Source organism: Enhydra lutris, unplaced genomic scaffold, assembly GCF_002288905.1.
Source record: "Enhydra lutris kenyoni isolate GAN:26980312 unplaced genomic scaffold, ASM228890v2 scaffoldscaffold9, whole genome shotgun sequence".
NCBI classification, from domain to species: Eukaryota; Metazoa; Chordata; class Mammalia; order Carnivora; family Mustelidae; genus Enhydra; species Enhydra lutris.
The window spans coordinates 26,451,747-26,477,482 of record NW_019154093.1 but is presented as its reverse complement, the minus strand read 5'-3'; positions in this window follow the sequence as shown (position 1 = coordinate 26,477,482).

Genomic DNA, 25,736 nt, shown 5'->3' with positions numbered 1-25,736 from the left:
TTAGAAAAATGGGAGACGGTCCTACACTGTTGCCCCCTCACTTCAGCACGGCGGATTATGGAGATGAGGTCAAAACTGAGCTGAGTTGTAATGAGAACAGTATTTGACCCAAACCGAGAGCACCAAGAAAGGAATGGCCTGTGTGCCAGAGTCTGGAGCAGAGTTGTGGTTGGGTCACCCTCTCAGAGGACATGCTTTCTGAGCAGGTCCCAGCCACGTCTCTGACACTCTTCACCCAGGACTGTGGAAAACCTGTACTGCATAAAAAGAAAAGTATATGAACAGTGAGTTTTATCTCCTCATTCAACTCTAATAAAGTTATCACACACGATAGATGGTTTTTATTAATGAAAAGTAACAAAAATGTCTTGCTTTTCGTAAGCAACTTTTGGCTTGTTTATATGTTCAATAATTTTAATTTTAAAACTAATCTAAACATATATTACATGACATTTAGAAGTAAGAGGAAAAAACAAAAAATAACCAAGATCCATCGTTTGAGTGTGTTCCTCCTAATCTTTAAGTAGACATATTTTATGTGACTCCTGTCAGATTATACATATAAAGCCTGGTTTGTTTGTTTCACTAATATCATAAGCATTTCTTATGGTGCAAGATACTGTTCATGTCAATCACTTTAAGTGACTGAGTAATATTCCACTGAGTGAATGGACTATTATAGGATGGAGCCATCATCATTCATTTAGTCATTCCTGTATCGCTGAAGGTTGATTTCCGTGCAGTATTTCACTTTTGATGGTAAGACATGAAGATTCCTTCATACACAAAAATCTCCCCCTCTTTGGGGTTATTTGCTTAAATGACTCTGACACCCATTAGTCATTTGCAAACACTTCCCCTGTTAAAACAATTCAGTAGCCCCTCCCATCCTCCTCCCTCCAAGGTGGAATTTAACCCTTTGTTGCATAAGGAGGAATTTGAAAACGTAGGGATCTGAAGTCCCAGCATCCTGTGTGGACCACCCTTGCATCTCCTGGTATCCCCAACCCCTGATCTGACTGTTGTTCTAACACACACCAACCTGCCCTTTCCTCTCCATGCCGGTGGTCACCCTGGCCTGCAACCGTGCACACCCTGTATATACCAACCCTCTGCCTCCAACCCACACCAGATGACACCTCCTCTAGGAAGCCTTTGCGAGGCCGTTTAGGCCCTTCTTCCCTGGGATTCCAAGATTCCCTGCACATGTCTCTGTCCTCACCCTTATCACACTGTGTTGAAAATGCATGACTCCCTGAAGCTGGTGAAGCTCTTTCATTGTTTCCCTAGTTACTAGCACAGTACTCAACACATAGTTAAGTGTGGAATAGCTGATAAGTAAACCTAGCAATAGATTTGGCAACTGGGACATCCCTGTAATTTATGGAAAGAGCTAAATACTCCATTTGCAGAGGACTGACAGAGAATAGATATCTCCTCTTATCGCATTTTTAAAAAAGATTTATTTATTTATGTATTTATTGAGATAGAGAGAGCAGGCAGAGAGGGAGAGGGAGAAGCAGAATCCCCACTGAGCAAGGAGCCTAATGCGGGGCTTGATTCCAGGGCCCTGAGATCATGACCTGAGCCGAAGGCAGATAATTAACCAACTGAGCCACCCAGGGGCCCCCTCTTATCCCGTTTTATAATGGCATGATATGTTACTAGTAAATTACAGAGGAGAGAGACTATAAGTGGGATTGCTGTAAAGACACTGAATACTGAAAGATACCAAACCCCAACTCACTTATGCATATCCTTATAAATATTTAACATTTTATTATTTAGAAATTTTATCATGCTATCTCAGGGTTTCAAATACCATCCATATGCTAATGTTTTCCAACCCTCTCAGTCTCCAGAACTTAGGACTCATGATTCCATCCGCACTCCCTAACATTTCCACTGGATGTTGGCTAGGCAACTCCAACTTCAAGAATAAGCCAACTCTGTTTATCCACGCCCGCTACTCCTTCCACAGCCTTCCCCATCTTAGTGCATGACAATTCTGGTCTCCTAGGTACTCGGCCAAAAACCCTAGAGTCCCCATTGACACCACCCCCACCCCCACTTTCTTTCCTACTCCATATCCCATCCACCAGCACACTGCACTGGCTCCACATTCCAACCGCATTCAGAACTGAGCCCCTTCTCACCACTCTCTACTGCTACCACCCTGGTCTGAGCAGCTACCATGATTTTCCTGGATTCTTTTAATAACCTCCTACCTCATTTCCTCTTAGCTTCCAACCTTGCCCTCCTATTTAACACACCCAAGCAAAAGTGTCCTTTCAAACATCCGTCCTTACGTAGAGCCTTCTAATGGCTGCCTTTCTTGAAGTCTTTTTGCATGGTGTTTCGTTTCCTGGGACTGCCATAACAAAATACCTCAGACTGAGTGGCTTAAACAACAGACGTTTATTTTCTCGAAGTTCTAGAGGTTAGAAGATCCAAGATCAAGGTGCCCTCTTCCTGGCTTGCAGCTAGCTGCCTTCTCCCTATGTCCTCACATGGCACTTTCTCTCTGTACATACAGATGGCTCTTCCTGTAAGGACACCAGTCCTATTGGATTAGGGCCCAACCCTCATGAACTCATTTAACCTTAATTACCTCCAACAAGGCCCTATCTCCTAATATCGTCACATCGGGCATTGCGGTTTTCATGTACGAATTTGAGGGGACATAACTGATTGCCTACCACATGGCCTGTAAATTCCCATGTCTATCTAGGACATACTCACCCCATCTCCCTCAGCTGCTCTAGTCAAACTGGGCTCCTTACAGCGTCTTGGACACCCCCGACATGCTCCTTTCCCAGGTGTATTAGACTGACTGTTCACCACACCTGGACTGTCCTCCAGACACCGGCCTGACTCCCCCTGTGTGTCTTTCACGTCTCTGTCCAAGTGAAGCCCATTATTGGCTATTTCTTCCTTGACCATTTTTACGAAATGGCACAGCTGTTTCACCTCAGCCCTGTCCTCTTCACCTGGACTTTCTTCTCCCTACAGCTTTCTGTCACCTGACTTCATGTTTGTTTGCATACTCGTCTGTCCTTCCTCCATTCTAGCAGCAGAAATATAAGCTCCATGAGGACAGGAATTTCTTCCCTTGTTTGTTTCCAAGTGTATTACTGGTGCTCGGAACAGGCTGGGCACCTAAAAAATGCACAATTCTTGTTGGGTGAGCAAACAGATGAATAGAAATTTTGTTCACATTCATTATTTTCTTTCAGCCTCAAACAAAACCTGGAAGAGAATGGGAGAGATGTTCTCTTTTCACAGATGAGGAAAACTAGTGTTCGTTACAAGTTAGATTTCATATATGTAGTGATCATTTCTTTTTTATTTTTCTTATTTATTTATTTATTTGACAGAGAGAGATCACAAGTAGGCAGAGAGGCAGGCAGAGAGAGAGGAAGGGAAGCAGGCTCCCTGCTGAGCAGAGAGATCGATGCGGCACTTGATCCCAGGACCCTGAGATCATGATCTGAGCCGAAGGCAGAAGCTTAACCCACTGAGCCACTTAGGCGCCCTGTAGTGATCAATTTCTTTGCCAAGCACTTAATATTGCCAAGGGATAGGCATACTATCATACTTGCTTTCATTTCATCCTTGGACTAATCCTAAAAGACTTAATATTATTATCCCTATTTTAACACAATTACGCCTTAGAAAGTTTCAATAACTTGCCCAAGGGAACCACTGCTAAGTGACAGCCAAGATACAAACCCTAATCTGACTTCAAAGAGCTTGTTTTTATCTCTTATTATAGTTCATACCCTTGTAGCACAAGACCGGGTACCAGGTACTGTGCTAACTGTGATGTATGGACCACTATTATCTTCACTTTGCAGATGAGATAACCAAAGGTCTTGTTAACTTGTCCAGGGTCACACCCTACTGACCTAAAAGTCTGACTGTCAACGGCTAGGCCTCTCCCTCAAAGGGCTGGTGTTCGGCTGAGCACTCCTTACTTTCCCTTTCTCTGCCTTTATACACAAACTGCCTCAGTTAGCCCCAGGTCCAAGATGTCCTGGGACACATCTTAAGTTAATTTACAATTCTGATCTCAGTAGACCCTTGTGAGACAGAAAGCTTTGCCTGATAAAGCAAATTAATATGCTGATTAAAAATATTGACAACTGGTATATGGCCTAATCATTTTTAAAAGAAAGCATCATCTCAGGACACCTGGGTGGCTCACTTGGTTAGGCATCTATCTGACTCTTGATTTTGGCTCAGACCATGACTTCAGGGTCGTGGTATCTGTGCTCAGCAAGGAGTCTGCTAGGAATTCTCTCTCTGTCTCCCTCTGTCCTTCCCCCAACTTTTCTTTGTGTACTCTCTCTCTCTCTCAAATAAATAAATCTTGGGGGAAAACAAAAAAAAGCATTAACTCGATTAGTCTCTTCCAGATGAGGTCTGCTGCTCTGTACCTATTCTCTTCCTTCTTAGATACCTGGTGAAATGTATATGTGATTCACACAACCTCTCTCACTGCCTCTAATGGCACAGCTTAGGTCAATAGTGGAGAGGGATAATTGAATCTCTTTTTCAGACTTTCATCGGTAGGCCCTATTCTGGGCACATATTATTAGAATTGTGAGAATCAGACATTTCTTTCAAGTGGAGTGTTGGGCTGCACTAGAAAGATTATTAGGAGACATTACAATACCAGCCTTAGAAATATATAGGGCACCTAGATTCCTCGCTCTGTCCCTCCCCTCACAGCACAAAGCCTATTCAAACCCCTTTCCAGAATCAGGCTGCTTCGCTCAGCCTGTCCTGTGTAGCCTGCCCTTACTTGCACACTGACTCTCTGGTCCTGGGCCAGTGGTTCTCCACGTGCGGTCCTGGGACCCGTGGCATCAGTATCACCCGGGACTGGGATCGTTAATGAGAGTTGCAAATTCTCAGGCTCTGCCCCAGACGCACTAGTCCAGAAACTGGGGGTGGCACCCAGCACTGCACCTGTTTTTACAGACCCTCCAGGTAATTCTGATGCAGGCTCAGGTTGCACAGCCCCTGTATTAGGAAAATGTCACTTCTCTACCCCATCCCATCCCATCCCTAGGCTGGCCCTCACCTCCCAAGGACACAGCTGCTCTAGATCTTGCTCCTTGGCTGCAACCACAACAGAAGAGGCCAAGAATTTGGGGAACTCAGTTCCTGGCATGCGTGGTACACAGTTTTGAGCCTGGTTTAGGGAATAGCATTTTAAACTGTAAAACATACAGATAGGGCACCTTTCCTGAGTCACTGCTGTCTGTTGTAGGAAAAGCTTATGACTAACCTCTCCTCTTTGATCATATCTCTACTCTTATCTAACAGACCCTAATAACAAGCATTGTTTAATCAAATATATTCTATTTGCATTAGTTTTTAAAGAATGATTCATGGAATACATTTAAAACAAAGAGACCACAACTCCCTTTGAAAAACAGCAATCCCCTACGTTCTACACACCCACTGCTCTGAGACCCATCATTTTAGCTTCTTCTGCTGTAATTTAACTCCATGTTTCTAAATAGCCCACATCTGTTGCTGTTGATTTCAGGCATTACCTCTTGGCTTCCTCTTCCTGTAATTAAGAATTCATTTTCCTTTCTGTCACCCCCTCATCCAGGTTTCCTCTCCTCTCTTTCAGCTCTGCTCCCACCTTCCTCTGCCTCTCCCTTCCAGGTACTGACTCCCCTCTGTGAATGGGTGAGTATTGTTGGCAGTCGAGCCCCCTACCCATCCCACCCTAGACACTTGGGTCCTAACTTCCTCCGTTCTGCTAAGTACCCACCACCCCTCCTTTTCCGTCCAGACTCCTAGAATACACTGACATCTCCCCTCTGTTGTGCCAATCCCATGTTAAACCAGAAGCCCTCACGCTGAACTCACACCAAGTTATGCATAAACACCATTAGGAGAAGATTAACTTGGCCAGGCCTTTTTTTTTTTTTTAATAACAGTTTATTTTTAGTAACTTGTCTGCTAATAATTTATACTAGAGTAGTATGACATTTTATATTTTTATAAATTAATGTTGTCAACTAATATTTGGTATTATGATTACAAAATTCTGTTTTTAAAATGCCAGTGAAATGCTACAATTTTTAAAACTCATTTTACCGGGGCTCCTGGGTGGCTCAGTGGGTTAAAGCCTCTGCCTTTGGCTTGGGTCATGATCCCAAGGTCCTGGGATCGAGCCCCACATCAGGCTCTCTGCTCAGCAGGAGCCTACTTTCCCCCCCTCCCCCCCCCCCCCCCCCGCCTGCCTCTCTGTCTGCTTGTGATCTCTGTCTGTCAAATAAATAAATAAAATCTTTTAAAAAAATAAGCTCATTTTACCACTTTCTCACTTGGGACAGGCTGAGTTATTTGGTTTAAGATGATAATCCCAATAATCACTTTGCTTAAAACGCATATAGCATCCTGAACTCTTACTGTGTACTAGGACTGATTCTAAACCCTTGGCATGCATTAATCACTAAGTCTCTTTATCGTTGTGTGAGTTCAATGTGCCCTACTCTTAACACCATCGTACAGATGAGAAAATTGAGTCACACGAAGTTAAATGATTTGTGCTGAGTTCCACAGCTGTGCAGCCCTTCATTTAACCACCTCTTACAACAATTCCTAGTGTGTAATATGGAGCCCTTGGGGATGACCTGATATTTCATCCTTACAGCAGATCCGCAATTTAGGTAGAGCAGGTGACTGGCCCCCCTATTTCCCATGTATTTCCAGGCCATCATCTCCTGTCCCTGCAAGTAGTCCCCTTAGAGGTCCATAGTGGAATATTTGTTGTACCTGACGTCACACTGTCTCACTTCCCTGATCAATAAGTCTGACAGATCTCCTGATGCCACTCTCTGAGTATGGCCTACCTGAAGGCCCTATATCCTGCTAACATTACACAGGGAAGGTACCAATCTTGAGGGAGAGAAAAGTCAGACCCCTTGGCTTCTGCTGATTTGGGCTGATGACCCCCTCCTTTGAGTCCCAGTACATTTCCTAGCCTAATGTCATATTAATTTCAGAATGGCTAACTCCATTTTAGTGATTACAATGCTTCAGCAAGATCATAATTCTGTTATTTCAGTATTTATTTTACATACTATCAATATTTTATTTTGAAAGTCCCCAGAATTTATAAAATAAAAAGCTCAAAGAAACAAAATTATTTAGTGCACTTTAAATACCAAAACATATAAATATGTTACAAACATTGGGGAAAATGTAAATTTACGAAAGATAAACATTCCAGCTGTAATATAAATTATTGGCAAATAAAAACTCATTAAGATAAATATTCAAAATAGAAACTAAAAAGCATGTAGCTTGGGAAAACCTAATCAGTTATGGAAGTTGAAAAGGAAAATATTATTTGTTCTTTTTAAATATGTGCTAGCTAAAAAATAAAGTGGGTCAATGACCTCATTGGGTTGTACATTTTCGGGCAACCTTCTCTTGCTGAAAAACCTCTTTCTGGTGGTCTTCTGACTAGTCAGAAGAGTGGTGAAGGGGATACTTGGGGCCTAACCCTAAATATTTTAATCCAAGTTTCATCTTCAAATAATTATATTTCTCATGTGATATTTACGGAGGAATCCTTGTTTGAACAACTCCCCTGCTCCCCCCCAACAAAGGCCAGGTTCTGTGTCAATCAGGACCTACGTGACCCCTGCTGGCCCTGCCCCTGCCAAAGCCAACAGTTGATTTGTCTCCCTCTTCTGCATATTCATTGTAGATATTTGGTAAATCGGATGCAGGAGGACCTGTGCTCATTTCCATACCATCACATTCATAGTCTACTTCTCAGAAATGCTTTTCTTTGAAGTGCAATAATAATTATTCCTTCAATAGGAGCCTTGCAGGACCACAACGTAGTTGCTTATTACTATTCACACAGGCCTGGAGCTGTCTAGACTCGTCTTTCTGCAGAATTGGAATAATTGCACCATTGATCTCACGCTCCAGATATTAATAACTCAAATTTCAGATTTTTTAAAATTAAAATAGCACACCAACACATAAACATGGATATTTCCATACGTAAAAATAGCACAGGGCACTACCGTCATACCGCGATCTGGTGTTCACTGCTTGCTCCTTACATGGACCACCCCTCATGCTTGGAGGCTAGGGCTGCACTGTCCAAATGGGGGAAATGGTGCTCCAGGAAGTGAAGTGGTGAGACTGAGTTCAAACAACTGGCAAGTGCCGGCCCTGACATTTGAACTCGGTTGTTTGGACTCCAAAGTCAGAGTACCCTCTACTGTCTCTGATTCAGTTAAGTCACCCTGTCCCTTTTGTATAAATAAACTCCCTATTATCTGTCCTTTGGGTGAAACAATTGACCTGCGTTTTCTCCCTGCAGAAACACTTAGCTCTAAGAGGCAATTTTCTGAGGTGAGCATTGCTGAACACCAGAATGGGCCCTTGTGGCAGGTGATAAAATTTCCTCTTCCGTCATTCTCAAAAATAACCAAGGAGAGGAGTTTTGAAATTTACACAAGTTCCAGATGACTCTCTCGAGGTCTTCCCACTCTAGGATTTGTGTGGGTCTATGAAAATTAAGACAGTTTAAATCTGGACTCAGTTCTTCTGATACCTGCTCCTTTAGCTGTTACCTTGCAAATGAAACATCTGGATGACAGAAGTGAGTGACTTTTTCCCTCTTGTTTTTGAGCTTCGTGTAACCCCAGACTTTGCTCTCTGTTATGCCGTTATCAAAGCATCCAGGTGGAAGGGATATCTCGAGAAATTGGAAATAATCTTGGGTGTCTTTCTTCTATTTGCTCCTTTCATCTTTTTTTCTGTTTAATAAGCACAAAGTAAACACAGAGCTGATTTTTTTTATTCTGAAATGTTATGAGCATTAAGCTCTGAGTATTATCATGGGAATGCATTTCATTTGAACTCCAAGGAGGCTTACTGTAAATTTTTAAAGGAAAACCTCAACATTAGTTGAGAAATGACAATTTCTCTTTGCCACGGTGGATCTAGAAGGCCTCCCTCTGGCAGGTCAGATGTTTCCAAATCAGTTCAGGTTTTTTTTGGGGGGTGCTTGAGGTCTATGTAGAGTGCCATCTCTGACTACCTAGACAGCATTTTGGAAGATTTGAGACTGTATCGTGATGGAAGTTTCTATCATCGGTCAGTCACCCACTGGGTACCAGATCCTGTGGTGGGCTCTCTACCTGGGTTTCTTTATTTAACTCAGACACCTCTACCAACTAGTTCATATTATCCTTCTTTACTATGAAGCCAACTGTAATTCACAGCAGTTGAATGACTTGCCCCTAAGTGACAAAACTGGAATTTGAATCGAGGCTGCCTGGTTCCTGCACTCAGTCTCTTCCCACCAGAGCGCACTGTCTCAGCACGTCTAACCCCTGGCCAGTCACCTTCAGTCCCACGTCTCATGTCTGTACACCTGGGTTCTGGACCTGGGCTTAAAGTTGGTCAAACCCTTCCTTTCACTTGAAAGCCTCCCAGCCTTCTGCTCACTGAGCTTGAAGATACTCAGCTGGTTTCTTTTGAGGAACCCAATGCATTCCATCCTGACTTCCCTGCTGAGTCATCCTATAAGCCTGCTCTGCCCATTCATAGCTGGGGATGGTGATATAGAAAAGAGAGCCTCACACGTGAAAAGTTCCCAGGCGGAGAGTCAGGAGAGGGGATAAGTACAGCCTGGAGAAAAGGTCATTATAATACAATGCAGCGCATGGCATAAAGAGGAATAAGCAGAGGGATAGGAGAATTCCTACAATTCACTTTACCTGTGAAAATCTGGGAAGGCTTTCCAGAGGGCGTGATATCAGAGCCAGGTTTTAGAGATGTTTGGGATGGGCTGAATTATGTTCCGCCAAAATTCATATGTCAAAGGCTGACTCCCAATGATATTGCATTTAGAGCTAGGACTTCTAAAAATGTAATCCAGGTTAAATGAGGTTCGTGGGTGGGCCCTAACCTAATCTTACTGGTGTCCTTATAAGAAGAGGAAATTCAGACATGCAGAGGAACACCAGGCATGTATCATACAGAGAAGACATTCTGTGAGGACACAGCATGAGGGCCACCATATGCAAACTGAGGAGAGAGGCCTCGGGAAAAACGAAACCCGTAGACACCTTGAGCTCAAACTTTCAGCCTCAAGAGCTGTGAGAAGTAAATTTCTGTTGTGTAAACCACCCAGTATGTGGTATTTTGTTATGGTGGCCCCAGCAAACGAATACCACAAAACTCTCCCTCCTTTTCCTTCTTAATTGAGTGGTTTTAGTTCCTACATTATTCCACTAATGCCTGTCACACCTCCTGCTCTCTCCCCTCCCTACTTCTGTTGTGCTCAGAGGACCCCGTTTCTTTAATGATAGGTAGGTGGGTTCTTCCTGTGAACACTCCAGCCTGGGGTCGTGTGAAATCCACAACAGTTTACAAATATTGGTACTGACAGGGCACAAATAGCTCCTGGCCATTTATAAGAAATGTATGTGTTTCTGGTGTATTTTATATAATCTTTTCTAAAATAAGCTCAGAACTTCTGCAACATGGAACAGTAAATGTGTCACTTTTGTGTTGTGCAATATGGAGCAGAGAGCTATTCATAAGAATTATACGTATTTCTGAAGATGTAATCACAGAATTTTTTTTTGCATTTTTATACATTTATGTTTCTATTCAAAGGTTTAAATATTTGTAAGAACTATAGGGACCCTGTGAAACCAGAAAAATGCTCTGGATCCTTGTAAGGAGAGATCAAACAGACTGATAATCACGTTGATGTGCCTTCAGTTTTGGAATAGCACTGGGCACAGAGTAGGCATGATTCCTGTGTGAGATGTAACTATTGCTTCGAGACAAAGTTGAAACTCTGGCTCTGAAGAAATGGAATAAATGGAATGGAATCAAAAGTGGAAATGGAAATGGAATAAAAACTGGCAATGGAAAGAATAGAGCTCTGTAAAATTAATGTGGTAACAGCTCCAAGTAAACTAAGATGCGGTAAAACATGCTGTCGGCATCCGGAAGCAAACTTGCACACCGAGGTTACAGATGGGAACGCTCTAGTCCAAACTAGTTGATAATGAGTAAGACGGATTGGGGGCGGGGGTGACTAGTTCAAAGGTCACACGTGACCAAATAAGACAGGTGTTCCATAACAGTCTTCGATTTACCTGTCTCCCCAGCAGATGATGAGCTTCCTGGAGGAAGAAATGGGATCATATCCTTATTCAGTTCGGTATTCTCCAGGTCTAGAACCCAGTCCGGAGTGGCCCCTCAGTCGATGTGTGACGAGTGAAGGAATGAGCGTGGGGAGGACTGGCTGGGATGCAGAGGTCAGACGGGGAATGAGTGGGGAGGCGCTCGCTAAGATGGCCACAGGGGCAGCCACGTTTCTGTCCATATCTGGACTGTCCGTTTCCTTCTGCTTTCCCACTGTAACTTCAACCTGACCTCTAAAACTAGTAGCTAACACCTGTGTGGCCTGTTACACTGTATCAATGCTTCATACAGTCAGCTCATTGACTTGGATCTTAAAACATCCCTGGAAAACAAAACAAAACAAAACAAAAAAAAATCCCTGGAGCGTTAGACAAAGTGAGAGTTCTTATCCCCGCACACAAGTGAGTCCCCTGAAGCTCAGGGAGACTGTGGCTTGCTCCAGGTCACACAGCTGATGCGAGGCGGCGGCAGGACTCCATTTCAAACCACCTCAGTGCAGTGCGGGGGTTCTTCCCACTTTACCATCAGATGCAGCGCAGTGGGGAGGCACAACAGTGCGAGCAGTTACAGAGCCTTCCTGAGGAGCTGCCCGCTGAACTGGGCCTTGAAGCATTAGTACTGGGATTCTCTTCTCCCAGGGTAGCCAGGCCCCAGCACGAGCAGTCATACATCCAGGGATGTACTGGGGCAGGAAGAGCCAGGCCCTGGTACGCAGGGGTGACAAGCATGGGCTGTACTGACTTGGCTTAGAATCTTACCCATGCCTCTTACTTGTTAGGAAATCTTCTGGAAATCTTTTTGATTAAAACTATTTATTGAGAGCACCTGGGTAGCTCAGTGAGTTAAACCTCTGCCTTTGGCTCAGGTCATGATCTCAGGGTCCTGGGATCGAGGCCCACATCAGGCTCTTTGCTCAGCAGGGAGCCTGCTTCCCCCCCCCCTCTGCCTCTCTGCCTACTTGTGATCTCTCTCTGTCAAATAAATTAAAAAAAGAAAACAACCCTATTTCTTGAACACTTACTCTGCACCATTCAATGACTAGGTTGTGAATATACACAGGGGTTAGGAAAAAAAAACATTGCTTTTCCCATTATCAGTTGCCTAACACTTTTTATGTATAATACTTTTATGTATAATGAGCATACAATAGTGGTTGCAAGGAATTAAGTGGATAGTGGCTGCCTGGCATGTAGTAATGGCTTTGGCCATCATAGCCGAATACAGGTACTTCAGGGTCCTAGAAGGTTCTACCTGACCACACACTTCTCCATGGCTCCATGTGGTCCTATCACTGCTGATCTGCATCAAATTTTACATTAGACCCTCTCTTAATATTAAAGATTCCCACAATTAGATCTCCATCAATCTCCAAGTGCCTTCAAATCTATTCATTGTTTTAATTACCACCACCACCCCCCCACCACCCCCACTGAGGTGAGTGTGGTCCTCCCCCAAGAACAGATAGGGAAATGCAGGCCACAATAACGTGTGACTCACAAAACACAGCAGGCCAGCCAGGAGCGGCCTCCCTGCTCCATGCCTTCCTGCAGGCCCCCCAGAGGGCACTTCAGAAGCCTTCGCTAGCTCCTCCCTGCTTCCCAACTGCAAGTACAAGGTCCCTGCCAGGGGATGTGAGCCTGCTTCCCAAGCCCAGATCCGTGCAAGAGCGGTGATCCTGGTGGCCAGTAACATTGTCCCTTTAGGAAAGGACACTGTAGTGACTTCACCTAAATCTAAATTATCTGTTTTTAATGGATATTAAATGGATTATTTATCTTCTGGTTTTGGCACTAAATATCATCTCTTTCATAAAATGATACTTATATTTGATTTAAAAAAATATTCCTATTTAGCAAAATGAAGAGCTTGGTCTAGTTTTTTGCTTGTTTTTTTAACTGGTGTGTGAGATCCAAAAGATAGGACTTTTGTAATCAGGACTGATGTCCAGCCCTAAGGCCTTCTTGTCTGATACCCCTCCACCCCATCACTCTATCCTGTGTCTTCACCCCTCCCCTTCTCTCCCACCCTCTCCCCTCTGATCAAGTAGCAGCTGACCTACTCTGCTCACCATTCCTCACTGAATGATTGCATATGTCTTCAGGCCAGTCCATAAGATGCCCCTACCTGGCCACCTCTTTCCATCCCACAAGGTGTACCTTAAAGCTTGTCTTCTCTTAAACTTCCCTCTAGGGCTCCTGGGTGGCTCTGTGGGTTAAGTACTTGCCTTCCGCTCAGGTTGTAGTCATGGGGTCCTGGGATCAAGCCCCACCTTGGGCTCCTTAAACCTGTTTTTCCCTCTCACCTCCACTTGTGCTTTCTCCCTATCACTATCTTTGTCTCTGTCTCTGTCTCTCTCTAAGAAATAAATAAAATCTTTAAAAAACAAAACAACAACGAAAAAACAAAACTTCTTTCTACTCTCCAAGCCCATACTAAGCACTGTCCCCCCAGGGTGTTGCTGGATCCCATGTAGCATCTTGGTTTGTCCCTTTGCCTCTCCCATGAGAAGTTGAGCCCCGTCAGGGAGCACGTAGAACCATGGTCTTCCTTTGTCTACTCCTTGTGCCTAGCCCAATGGCTAGCCTGTCACTAGACCACATGGATGAGGTAGAGGGAAGGAGATGGAAGGAGGGAGAGGAGGAATGAGGAGAACAAAGAAGAAACACAGAGAGGCACAGAATGGAGAGACAGGATACACACAGAGGGCAGAACCAGGGAGAGAAAGATAAGGAGAGAACCAAGAAACTGAGAAGTAGAAATAGAGAAAGAGCAGGCGGGAGAAGAAAAGAGTTGTGCTGTGAAAAACAGGCATCCAGGGAAGGGATGAGTAGGGAGGGGAGGGGGGAAGTGAAGAAAGGAGGGGAGAGGAGAGGAGAAAGCAATGGGAGGAGGAAATTTGCTGCTTGTGAGTGAACAATTTCCGTCTAGTTTGTATCCAGCAATCTGCAGCCTCCACTGTTAACTCAGCAAACCTACCTTCTCAGGGTGAAAACACCTGCTTTCCCATCACTCATCTTTAACACATGCGGGGGGCTCTGATTGTCGTCCATCTTTCATCCTGTAATTATTTGAATATATTTGCATTAAATTATATTTAGATTTTCATCATCTTAATTTTCCAAGACAAATAGAAAAATCTTTAAAAAAAAAAAAAATGAAGGGGCGCCTGGGTGGCTCAGTGGGTTAAAGCCTCTGCCTTTAGCTCAGGTCATGATCCCAAGGTCCTGGGATCGAGCCCCGCGTCAGGCTCTCTGCTTGGCAGGGAGCCTGCTTCCCCCTGTCTCTCTCTCTCTGCCTGCCTCTATTTGTGATCTCTGTCTGTCCAATAAATAAATAAAATCTTTAAAAAAAAATGAAAATGCTATAGACCACGTATTTAACCTTAGAAAATTGGCAATCCATTAAAGAAAGAAAGCATTTGCTGCTTTGGCAAAAATATTTTATTCCAGAGGATAGTTTCTGCCAGGATATATACGAAAACTCCCAAGTAAGTTTTATTTTTTTTTTAATTTTTGTTTATTTTTTTTATGTTATGTTAGTCACCATAGAGTAAGTCATTAGTTTTGGGTGTAGTGTTCCACGGTTCATTGTGTGCGTATAACACCCAGTGATCCATGCAGTCTGTGCCCTCCTTAATACCCATCACCAGGCTCACCCATCCCCCCTTCCCTCTAAAACCTTCAGTTTCTCAGAGTCCACAGTCTCTCATGGTTCGTCTCCCTCTCCGATTTCCCCCCTTCTTTCCTCCCTTTCCTCTCCTAATGTCCTCCATGCTATTCCTTACATTCCGCAAGTAAGTGAAACCATATGATGATTGACTCTCTCTGCTTCACTTATTTCAAGCCAGGTAAGTTTCAGAATGATGGCTCTTGACCAACTTAGCTCTGATTTAAAAGTTGTTGTTGTGGTTCTTGTCGTTGGACATGTATATGCTCTTGCTGATGCAACTCCCTAGAAAGCACCTCAGTTTCATAAAAGTATAACCTTTGAAGGGCATGGCATTGTTTTTTATCTAAGTTTTGGTTTTTAAAAAAGGGAGTAAAAACGAACATTTCAAACTCCACTCACCAAAGGGATGCCATGAGAAGTACAGAGTGAAGGATGCCCCAGTATGAAAAGATGAGCTCTCCTTTCAAGTTGGGTGTAGCCATCTCAGCACTGCTCTGTTTGGAGACCTTTGAAAGAGTTTCGCACGCCTTACCTCATTGAGTTTCTCACGTGCACACAACCACACCGGTTCCTTCCATCATTTCCATTCTGGTGTGGCGTCAGGGCTCCCAGATTTAGGTCACTAGAAAAGTCAAAGAGCTGGTAAGTGGCCAAGCTGAGTCTTGTCCCAGTAACATCTGACACTAAAGCCCATGAACCAGAATGTTCTTCCCCATGTGACAAAGGCATAACCTTCGTGACTGTTGATGGAGGTTGATTGAGACTAACTATAGACCTGCTGATCTTTAAGCCTTAAACCCTGAAAAGAGGAGAAAGAAAGTCACTGCCATTTATTCAATGTGTCCTTTCATTTAACTCCGACAACCAACCCGTGCAATAGGAAAATTTGGGTTTTCATCCCCCTCGACCACTGAGGAAATTGAGCTCCCGAGAGGTTAAGTAGCTTGCCCGGTTCCCCAAATTGCCTCTCCAGTAGTTTAGACTCCAGAAGAAGGTATGAAAGCCCAAAGTCTCTACAGCGTGCCCCGCGGGGGATGAGAACTGTCATTTCTTCGCATTTGTTTAAAAGCTGAATTTCCGTTGAGTGCTTGCTGCATGCCAGAGAGCGGTTCATAAGTGCGTTGCAGAAATTCTTTCATTGCCTCTTCATCACAGACCTGCGAAGGAAGCTTACTGTCTCAGCCCTCTCCTGGACTCTTTATTCACCCTGGAGCAGAGAACAATTTGACTTCAGGGCACAGGCAGGTGTGCTAAGACAACAGCCTCAGAAACAGGCTGGAACTGGAGAATGCAGGCCTAGCCTCAGGGCATTCCAATTCTGATGATTTTTTTTTTAAATCCAAAAATTAAAATAAAAAAATCCAAAGAAACCTGTCTGCCAGCCTTGTTTATTCCCCTGCCATTTCCTTATCCCCTGCCCCAAGGGACAATGAGGGACTCAGGCTATACGGAGCCTGGCACCATCTTTCATACTCTTATTTTAAGATCATACCATTGATCCTCCCAAGTTGGGTAACCAAGAACCATCCATTCCACTTTCCTGCGGCTTCTAAAGTAGCTACACACCGTGCTCATGTTATTACAAGACCCTTAATTGTTATTAATTGCCGTTGGAGGTGACGATAATTAACGCATCGTAATGAAATGCTAGCCCACCAGCCTGGAGTGTGGATTTAACCTGTACTTGTCTAAGGAGATGAACACATTCGATAGAGACCTCCGTGTCTTGCTGCTGCAGAAGGGACAGGGGCGGAAGAGTTAACCCAGAGACCCAGAAGCCTTGCACCACGTCTTTCACGGGAAGATCACAGTGCCTGTGGCCTGTGCCTTCCTGCTTCCCATCGGCTCCCGGGGCTCCCTGCTGCCAAGCCTGCCTCACTTGATCAGAACAGCAGGCTCGTTTGATGACATGCCAGGACGGGCTTCAAACACCAATTACCACGCAACCGATGACAAATACGAAAGGAGAAAAAAAGGAGCAATGATCATTTAATAAATTTATTATGAAGACAAATGGCCCTTGCATAAATCACCCTGCCTTATTATTGAAAAACCTCGCTTCTTCAGACATGGAGACAACAAGGGTTAATTTCAAAACTGTGGTGGTACAACCCCTAGGTGGCCTTATGAAGACTGAGGATTCCCCATGGCCCAAAACCCGTAGGTCCCCTAGTGAGGCTCCCCAGGGATGACGACAGCCATTAGCTCAGCCTCTGTGTGCTGCTTTTCTGGACCACAAGATATGAAAGCAAGGGTCATTCTACATCTCCACACCAGGTAGAGACTTGGAATAAAGAGCCCACAGTTGGGGTGCCTGGGTGGCTCAGTGGGTTAAGCCTCTGCCTTCGGCTCAGGTCATGATCTCAGGGTCCTGGGATTGAGTCCCGCGTTGGGCTCTCAGCTCAGCGCCCCCCGCCGCCTGCTGCTCTGCCTACTTGTGATCTCTGTCAAATAAATAAAATCTTAAAAAAAAAAAGAGCCCACTGCGGGATGACTGGGGAGTGCATAGCAACCTCTTTCTGTGCGCTGTCCTCATAAAATTACGCAGCACAGCGGCAGCAACAAAGCTTAAGAACCTTGGTTTTGGACTTAGGTAGCTCTTGTTCAAGCTTGAAGTCTGCCAGACCTTCATTCTGTGACTTTGGCCAAGTTACTTAACCTAAGTCTTATTCCCTAACCCATAAAATGGAGAGGAATAGCAGCTACTACACAGATGTGTTGTTGTATTGAATTAAGTGATACGTGATGAATCCTTAGCATGGCAAAGACTCCACATGTTGTCATGAAGTAAATTATTATTTCCCCACCTGACACAGGAGAAAACACAAGCACATCAAAGCTGAGGGTCTCGTCCATGGGACACAGCCAGTAGTGTAGTCTGGACCCAAACCCAGACCTGTGTTTGACTCCGTTGCTCTTTGCCTAGTGCCCAAGGCTTTCAGTGTGAGCGGGGAGCCCCGAGGTCTGTAGTCTGCTGGGGAAACTGACTGGACATTACGCCTCGAACAGTTACCTTCATTTCCTTCCAAATCAGAGGTAGGAAGCCTTCTCCATTTAGATGCCAGCTGCCTTCTCAATGTGGTAGAAAAATTGAACAACCTCAATGTATCATTAAAGGTACAAGACAATTATTTCTGTTCTGAAATTAATTATAAACATGCAGTCATCGTTTTGTTGTTAAGTATGTTTCTAAATACTTGAATACAAATGCCTATACCCCCTCATGTCCTGTGGCTTATCACATGTGGTTGCCTCGCACATGGGTTACTTGGAAAATCGCCAGAGTGTTTGCGTTGCGATTCTATGGCCTAAGCCCACTGGTGTACTTGAGCTAGTCTATCTATAGATAGATAGATATACGTGTGTGTGTATATATATATATACACACACAGAGAGATGTACGTATGTATATGTATATATACACATACATATATGGCTACAGTCTTATTCCATGTCTGGTCTCCACATACAAATAGCTCAAGGAGAGTAGGCAGAAGATCAACTCTGGCTATGCAATGGTTAGTCCGACATTGTCTCAGTAAAGAAATGTCGGAGGGCCTGCTATGTGTTAGCAGTGGACTTGGCAACCAAACCATACAAATAAGGAGGCTGCTACTTTGAAAAATGGTCTGTGATTGCTTTCCGAGGCAAGTCTGTCAGTGAGAGCAGTGAGACTCTCATGACACCAAAGGGCTGTAACTGTTCTCTTTTTACTAAGCTCTCACTGAGTGCCAGGTGCAGGGGAGCGGTGATGGGTCACACGTGAGCCTTCCTTCCTCTAGACTCCCTCCATGTGGGAGTTCCTCAGCTAAAACCCTCCAGGGGAGAACTCCCCATTTCCCTCCTCCCACCCCAACTGAATAAACCCCATCCTTCTTGTTAGGAAATTTTTTAAAGTAATGGAGGGAGTAGGAAATTCTCTTCAATGTCGAGACTACCAGTCTGTCATTTCTTCACAAGAGAAATACATTTGTTGAGTCGAAGAAAGACCTTTTCTTTTTCCAGCCAAATCACTTCCTCTCAACACGCACACACACACACACACACACACACACACACACACGCACGCACACGCGCGCAAGATCATGAGTTCTCTCTCACTTTCTCTCTTACACATGTAAATTTACTCTCCTACACAGACACACACACACACACGCTCATGCATGTTTTCTCTTTCACACATGCACACACACACTAGCTCATTCATTCTCTCTCTGTCTCTCTCCCTCTACCACACACATACACACACACACACACACACACAAATGACCAAGCCTTTGAACCTAGGACAGAAGGTGGGTGCGAGGGACACCTGGGTGGCTCAGTTGGTTGGACGACTGCCTTCGGCTTAGGTCATGATCCCGGGGTCCAGGGATCGAGTCCCACATCGGGCTCCCAGCTCCATGGGGAGTCTGCTTCTCCCTCTGACCTTCTCCTCGCTCATGCTCTCTCTCACTGTCTCTCTCTCAAATAAATAAATAAAATCTTTAAAAAAAAAAAAAAAGAAGGTGGGTGCAAGAAACTAGGACAGTCTACAGGTTGTTTTGTCAGAGAGGAAGCAACAGGAGGTGATGCAAACAAAAGCTCTCCCTTCTGTTGGGGCTAGTGATTGAGAGCCGTAGGCGTGTCTGCCATGCTGCCCCCGTTTCCAGACCTGGATGCTGTGATATCGCAGCCGTTGCTCCCTCCTCCCCTCCCCTCCTGTCTGGCTCTCTCCCCTCTGCGTCGCTATACCAGTGCCCTGCTCCTGCTGCAGCGTGTCTGTGAGGGAAGGCATGAGGACCAGAGAGCACGCCTGCTGGGTGGCAGCGCGCCTTACGCTCTGCCCTGTGCTGGGTGTGCGGGTCAGCATTCCATTCCCATAACAAACCCATGAAGATGATGTGTATATATATATTTTAAAGATTTTATTTATTTATCTGACAGATCACAAGTAGGCAGAGAGGCAGGCAGAGGGGGGTGGGGAAACAGGCCCCCCACTGAGCAGAGAGCCCGATGCTGACCTCGATCCCAGGACCCTGAGATCATGACCTGAGCCGAAGGCAGAGGCTTTAACCCACTGAGCCACCCAGGCGCCCCTGTATTTTTTTTTTAATTTAAAAACACCTTCACTTATTTCACCCACCCCTCCAGCCACCCCCTGTCCTCTGCAACCACCAGTTTGTTTTCTGTATTCATAACTGTTTCTGTTGGGTTTGTTCTTTGGTTTAGTCCTTTAGATTCCACATATAAGTGAAATCATATGGTATTTGTCCTTCTCTCTCTGATTTATTTCACTCAACTTAATACCCTCTAGGTCCATCTGCTGCTACAAATGACAATATCTCATTCTTTTTTATGGCAGAGTAATATTTCATGTATATACATATACAACTTCTTTATCCATTCATCTATGGATGGACACTTGGGCTGCTTCCAGGTCTTGGTTACCATAAATAAAGCTGTAATAAACATAGGGGTGTGTATATCTTTTCAAATTAGTGTTTTCATAGTCTTTGAGTAAATATCCCCTATTAGAATTACCAGAACATACGGTACTTGTATTTTCAATATTTTTTAGGAACCTCCATACTGTGTTCCACGGTGGCTGCACCAGTTTGCATTCCCATCAACAGTGCACAAGGAGTCCCCTTTCAACACTTGTAATTTCTTGTCTTTTTTATTTCAGCCCTTCTGACATGGGTGAGGTGCTATTTCATCCTGGTCTGGATTTGCATTTCCCTGATGATGAGTGAAGCTGCTTTGAGCATCTTCTCATGAGTCTGTTGGCCATCTGGCTGTCTTCTTGGGAGAAATGTCTGTTCACATCCTCTGCCCATTTTTGGTCAGATTATTTGGGCTTTGGGGTGTGTGTGTGTGTGTGTGTGTGTGTGTGTGTTTGGTGTGTTGGTGTTTATATTTTGGGTATTAACCCCTTATGAGATATGCCATTTGCAAATATCTCCCCCCAGTCATTGGATTGCCTTTTCATTTTGTTGATGATTTCCTTTGCTGTACAAAATCTTCTTATTTTGCTATAGTCCCAGGAGTTCATTTCTGCTTTTGTTTCCCCTGCCTGAGGAGACAGGCCCGTGACCATGTTGCTGAGGTGAAGAGTATATTATTTTCCCCATTTTACAAATGAGGAAACCCAGGCTCGGAGTAAGAGACTTCCACAAGAGGGATGCCTAGGTGGCTCAGTGGGTTAAAGCCTTTGCCTTCGGCTTGGGTCATGATCCCAGGGTCCTGGGATCGAGCCCCACATTGGGCTTTCTGCTCAGTGAGGAGGCTGTCCTCCTCTCTCTCTCTCTGCCTGCCTCTCTGCCTGCTTGTGATCTCTGTCAAATAAATAAATAAAGTCTTTAAAAAAAAAAAAAAAGACTTCCACAAGAGTACCCCATTACGTGACAGAGCTCAGATCTCATCCTAGGCCTGACTGTCCACAAGGCGTCTTCTAGCCCTCTCCTTTTTTTTTTTAATTTTTTAATTTTTTAATAAACATATAATGCATTATTAGCCCCAGGGGTACAGGTCTGTGAATATCCAGGTTTACACGTTTCATAGCACTCACCATAGCACATACCCTCCCCAATGTCCACAACCCCACCACCCTCTCCCTAGCCCCCTCCCCCCGGCCCCCTTCAGTTTGTTTTGTGACCTTAAGAGTTTCTTATGGTTTGTCTCCCTCCTGATTCCATCTTGTTTCATTTACTCTTTTCCTACCCCCCAAGCCCCCCACGTTGCATCTCCACTTCCTTATATCAGGGAGATCACAGGATAGTTGTCTTTCTCCGATTGACTTATTTTGCTAAGCATAATACCCTCTAGTTCCATCCACGTCATTGCAAATGGCAAGATTTCATTTCTTTTGATGTCTAGCCCTCTCCTTAAGAAATTGTGGGAGGACAGGTGGGAGATTCCAAACCTAAAGACAAGGGTGACTTAGTGGGGATAGGAGTGAGGAGAAAGGGAGGAGCGGAATAAACCTCAGTCATTTCACAACTTGTTTCCAAGCTCATCTTGGCTCAAGTTCCCTTTAATCCATCCCCTTCCCCTTGCTCTCACCCCAAATCCTAGTAACTGGGGCGTGAACTGAGGCCAGAGGACTGACCTTTTGTATGCTGGCAGTCTGTCATTGGCTGTGGCCAGTGGGGGCAGGGATGGTGCACAACCTCCCAGCCTGGTGAGGCTCCGCAGGGGATGGCTATTCCTGGGAGAGGGAGCAGCTGTGAGTCATTAGCAGCCAACACTCACAGCAGCTGGGAAGAGGGTGCACCAGCCCAATAAGGGGGGTCTGGGCAGAGCACCAAGAACATCTACTACTGACACAGAATGAGAGAATGATGGCCCACGGGCTAATTGGCGTCCTTAGTATAGCACAGCCAGCTTATTTTACAGGTGAGAAATCCAATGCCCAGAGAGGAGAGCTCTTAGCCAAAACTCCTGTACACGCCGTGAGAGTCTTCCAAGGTCTGACCCCATCTAGCCCATCTGCCCTGCTTGGAGCATGCTGGCATCCCAGTCCTGCCTATACCTCATTCCCCAAGGATCCAGGTCCTTCCTTTGCCACAATGCCTTTACTCATGTTTCTCCTGTCACAATCTGCAAAATACCTTTCCTTTGTTCTCTACCAAGTGATTATAAATACCCTGTAGATTCATCTCACAACATAGGGAAAGGTGGGTCCATCACAGACTGCCTATAGGTCTTAATAGCTCCTTTTAAGACAATCTAAAAAGATTTGTAGTCTTAGAGCAGCTGACCTGCAGGAGCCCATAGACTATCTATTTATTTATGCCTGCACCACCATTATGGGTCTCCCTTAAGTATTTATAGAACATTATGGATTTCTTGTAGAATCCATTTGTGTTGTAGATTGTGCTTGTAGATTGTACTTGTAGATTATCTATGATAATTGTGCCATGTTCGATAGTCTTTCATTGGACTCTCTATTGAGTGCTTACTATATGCCACCATGCTCTGGAGAAACGAGGTGAACAAAACTGACAGGGTCCCTGCCCTTTCTCTAAGCATAAGAAAGACAGTCAATATGTAGGAAACTAATAAATAATTTCAGATGATGTTAAGTATCCCTGAGAGTGATTGGGGCAAAGACTCAAAATTCATAGGTCAAAGAAAGGCTTTTCCGAGGAGGGAACATTTGTGCTGAGATCTGAACTATGAGAAAGGATCATCCAGAGGAAGGTCTGAGATAGCAGCCTTCCAGGTAGAAGAAACAACAGATGTGTTGGCCCAGAGGCAGAAATGAGCTTGGCATAGTTGAGGAACAAAAACAGTGTCAAGGTATCCAGGAAACAGTTGGAAACAAGCATGAGAGAGGACACTGAGCAGGACTAGTGATGAGGAGAGAAAAGCCACAGTATCCTCCCTCAAGAAACTCACACTGTTTCCCTAGTTACTTTTAGATGGTCTTATTAAGTACCATCACAGATCACCTATGGGTATTTATGGACTACTTCCGTCCTTCGGGGAACTCTCAAAGATAGTCTTTCGCTACTTCACTATGAATTGCCTATAGGAACGTGATATGTCAACTCAACTCACTTGAGTGTTAGAGATGAGCTGCAGGGTCTTACAATCTCAGTATAGGTCCATTTGTGTATACTTTAGGAAAACCATTAGTGTCGTCTCCTCTCCACAAGCTGACAGTTGTGTTGCTGGTGACCTGACACTTGACGTCACTGAGGTTCCGTCGTAGACCCTTTGGATGTTTTCAGTGGCTAAAGCTTGCAAACTATGGTCGTTCTATCACTAAGGATTGCTTAGAGATTTTTTTTTTTTAAGATTTTATTTATTTATTTGATAGAGATCACAAGTAGGCAGAGAGGCAGGCAGAGAGGAAGGGAAGCAGGCTCCCCGCTGAGCAGAGAGCCCGATGTGGGGCTTGATCCCAGGACCCTGAGATCATGACTGGAGCCAAAGGCAGAGGCTTAACCCACTGAGCCACCCAGGCGCCCAGCTTGGAGATTATTTTTAAACTTAAAACTGTCCCCAAGAACAATGTTTCTTTGACTCAGTTTTCACTGTGTTGTATTGATTCCCATAAGAAATTAATCCCAGACAAGTATTTGGAACAAATGATAACACCCAGTTAGAAGCATTTCCCCAGTATGTAAGGATCAGGTACTGCTGCAAGGAGCACAACTCACAATAACAGTGGTTTCAGTGAGATGGTGGAAGGCTATTTCTCTCATAGGAAAGTCTGCAGTCCACAATCCACAGGTATAATCTAGCAGTTCTGTGCAAAATCCTCAGGGTGCCAGGCTCCTTCCAGCTTCCTAGGCTCTATCATCCAAGATGGCTTCCCAGCCACCATACCCATATTCTAACCAACAAGATGGACGGAGAAAGGAAGAAAAGGCAAAGGGTACGTGCTAGTTATTTTCTGGGGAAGGCTTCCAGAAACTGTCTCAATACACTATTGCTTAACTTAACCTCGTGGCCATATTGCTGCAAGGAGGCTGAAGAATGCAGTCTGTATGCTTGGTGGTCATGGGCCTGGCGAAACAGTCTCTTTTTAGGAAGAAGAGGAAATGGATAATGAGGAGTGTTCAAAGTCCTTAGTATACCCAGTACGGACACAACGCATGTACCAAAATTCACATTAGTAGAAATGTCCCAAACCAGCCGTCGCTAGCCCTAGGATGTTAAAACAAAAACAAACCCAAAAAACTAGTAAAACTAAATTTTAAAAGAGAAGGAGTCCGTGATAGTGTTGCCAACTTATAATTTTCCCTAGGCAGGACATGAAAAACAATTTAAACATATCATCCACCATAATCATCTCCTTAAAAAAGACTTTATTGCACACACAAAAGATAGAACTTTGAAGATGCTTTAAGTAGAATAAGTTTTGCTTTGGTGAAGAGGTGGGAGAGTCATTCTTTTCATTTCATCACAAGGCAGTGAACACTTGATCAAAGACTGGTGTTATTAAATGATGTTTCAACCTAAAAGCATTTAAGACAGTATGACATTTTCTGTTTCTGAAGGCATCCCCCAAGTTACAACAATAATGACCATTTATTTAGGACACATGCTATTAACTGGTGGACCTCCAGCCAGATTCTATTCATAGATGTTGCATTAGAGCTAATAAGTAATTTCTGAAAAATACGTTGTCAACATCTAAAAGTTAAGAGAGTCTCTGTTTAAAAAATGTTTAATTCTTGCTTCTCTTGAAAAGTGCGACATGCTGTCATGTTGAGCCCTCATTTCCACATGATCGCCCCCAGCTGGAGGACGTTGAGCAGCAGCTGCCCCTTGGATGGGCCATGTGCTTGCCGATTCATTACCATCCCACCTGGCCAGGGCCTCTCCTTTCTGCTACCTGCCAGGACCCCGTGGAAATCAGAATTTGTGACTCCAAATTAGAGCCACTAACGTGCAGGCATTTATATATGTATTTCTAAATATCACATCAACCCATGAGTTAAGCATTATATCTCAAGATTGAAGAATGGAGGGGTGGGATGACTTGCTCAGGTATCAAAGAGCTAATACCTGCCCATCTGGAATTTGGACCCCGGCCCCTCTGGCTCCACGGCCCATGTGCGCTCCGCTGTGTTTCCCTGCCTTCCAGTGTGCCTATGACCCATGTCGCCGTCAGCCCTCACGTAGATAGAATTATTCATGCCATCTGGGTTTTAAGACTTCATTAGAATTAGCTGAGAAAAAAAAATTTGAATTTCCTGTTTCCCTTGTAGTATTATTTTAGATTCCTCTTTGTATTTATTTTTGAGGGGGAAAAAAAAATCCTGGGGAAAGAATGATGGATCCGAGGAGGCCACAGCCATCTATCATGCAGACACAGCGTGCATTTAAACAGCTCTGAGAACATAAAT